The 2,500-nt window shown below is 33.3% G+C and overlaps 1 protein-coding gene across 4 annotated transcripts in view; it reads right to left on the bottom strand.

Annotated features, from left to right (window-relative positions):
• LOC113814937 (uncharacterized) overlaps positions 1 to 2,500 on the bottom strand; it is a 46,643-nt gene that overhangs the window by 36,307 nt on the left and 7,836 nt on the right. The gene's annotated exons all lie outside the window — the stretch shown is intronic.

Below are 2,500 nucleotides of genomic sequence, written 5' to 3'. Positions count from 1 at the left end.
ATCAAGCATTATTAGATACAAAAAACATATCATGTATATGTGAGTCAATTAAATCATGACTCCATATTAAATTAAAAACAACTTTGAATGATGAAAAATAAATACTAAAAAGCAAATAAAGATATTTAGATGACACCTGCAAGTCCTTCATTAGCCTTGAACCAATTGCCAAGTCCTCCGCCACACCAGTTGGCACTCTACTAAAGTCTAACTGTCACATATAAATTTGCTCATGGTCCAATCATGATGTTTTTTAACTAAATACTACATATAGTCTCCCAATATTTTCTTTGGAGCTGTAAAATATTTTATTCTCCTCATAATAGTTCATTTATCATCAATATTTAGTTAATCTAATTCTTACTTACATATCAATGACCAATACAAAATCAAGCAGAATTTTAGAGGCCAAATGCTGTTGCTTTCAAAACAGAACCTTTATCATGTTGGCTATTCACAAGTGTCATAAAAACATTTACCCACAGTGAATACTTTTATGCAGCCCATGAGCAGTCTCTATATGCTGCTTGGATAATACATGACACCAAAAATATTATTTCAGAAAATAATTGTCTTCCCTAACTCAATCTCCCAAGATACATACCATGAAATTTTGTTTAACAGAGTATCACTATGTCAGATACCATAATGTAAATGCAATGTCTTCAAATTTACATATCATAATTGTACATGTATAATTATCTATCTTCAATCTGCACACCTAGGTAATGAACATAAATCTGAACCACCCTCCCCCAGAAAGCAAAACTTTTTGCACTATTATGAAACAATAATGGGCATCAGAAGGAGAGGGTTACATAACAATACAATAAGTATTATATAATACTAACCCTTTAACATAAGAACAATAATTCTGAATTAGTGATATTATTTAATTCATGAGTAGTGTATCTGAGAAATATTGACTTGTTACCTTTACTTTACGTTAACTGAGAATAATTTGAACTGATTCAGATCAAATTTTTACACGCATTACAGAGTTCAGGAGTAGGTTCAGGAGTACTGACGAAACTGCCATTTCTAGCAGAAAAGAGTACCCTACTTTATGCTGGTTACCCATGAAAAAGTCACTTACATAACATGGAAATGTAAAGGAAATATACAGCTGAATATGAAATTATTTCTATGAGCTCCATGTAGCTTCTAGTTATAATAATAAAAAAAAAAAAAAACTCTCTGGAGAGTGTTCCTAGGTTATATCCCTCCTCTATGGCTATTGGGTTATCTGCTCTATGTACATTTATCACAAAAAAATTAAGCTATGTTGGGAAAAAAAATAATCCCCCACTTTTAAAAATATGATACACATCCCAGGTACTGACCATACATAACCTTAACCAGAACAACTGACTGACATGACTGTATCAGGAACTCATGTCTCAATTCCAATCACAATATTAACCCCAAGCTGCCGGGCAAGGCATGTAATTGTTTTTACATAGAGATGGCTCCACAAGTACTAAGTCACCAATGAGCCAATTAAGCAAATTACGTCTCACCTGTTTACACTTTTCCTTGATTTCTGATAATATTTTCTATGTTTAATACTGCTGTTAGTAATGTCAGTAATAATATAGTGATTATAATGTTTATAACAAAAATAACAGTGTCAATATTGATAGCATTAGTAAAAAAAAAGCATTTTCCCACTTTTTCAAGGAAACGTGACGTCGCAAGATTGACTAATTGACTCCTTTGAGGCTAAGCATTGGCAGAGCCATCTATGCACAGAAACATGTAACCAAGCATTGTCAAAGGGAACACACCAGTTTCCAGTTGACATTGGGTTAACGCACAGGTCACTGGTAAGCCCATATCACTGGTAAGCCCATATCACACTTACATTGTTGGTTGCTGGGGGTGGTGGAAAGGATTACGGTAGTAGTCTTTGTGTTTGTGAACATTTATGTTTTGCTCTATGTTTACTTAATTTGTCTGTGAAGGTTTTAAGTGTTCTTGTTTTTTGTTTCAAAGTAGCCTGTTCCACCCACTGTATGGTACGTGGGAAAAATAAGTGCTTCTCTTCTTGTTTGTTAATGTCTATAAGATTGTTTATAATCTTGTACATGGTTGTAAGTCTGCGTGCTTGTCCATGTTTATCGTTTTTTATATGGGTTGTAATGCCTGGTGAATGTGTGTAATTGTGTGTAATAAACCTGGCTGCACTAATATTGACCTGTTTGAGGTTCTCAATGTGCATATTTCCTACAGTCACACTAACATTACACATTATATGAAACATACCAATGGCAGTGACGAGTATTTTTCTCGTAATTTCTCTTTCTTATACCATTGATTTCAATGTGGATTAACCTTTCTTTAATTCACTTCCTACATCAAAAAGGCATTAGCAATGAATGAAAGTATCAACTAGAAGCATTTTATATAAACCTTCAATACTTCTATTCCAAATCTGAGTGGATTTATAATTAATCATTGTTTCTTCTGTACTTTTTTAGCTGCCATGAATGTAACTTTG

The sequence above is a fragment of the Penaeus vannamei genome, chromosome 15 (assembly GCF_042767895.1).
Source record: "Penaeus vannamei isolate JL-2024 chromosome 15, ASM4276789v1, whole genome shotgun sequence".
Classification (NCBI taxonomy): Eukaryota; Metazoa; Arthropoda; class Malacostraca; order Decapoda; family Penaeidae; genus Penaeus; species Penaeus vannamei.
The sequence above is the reverse complement of the archived record's forward strand: the minus strand, read 5'-3'. Positions and strand labels throughout refer to the sequence as shown.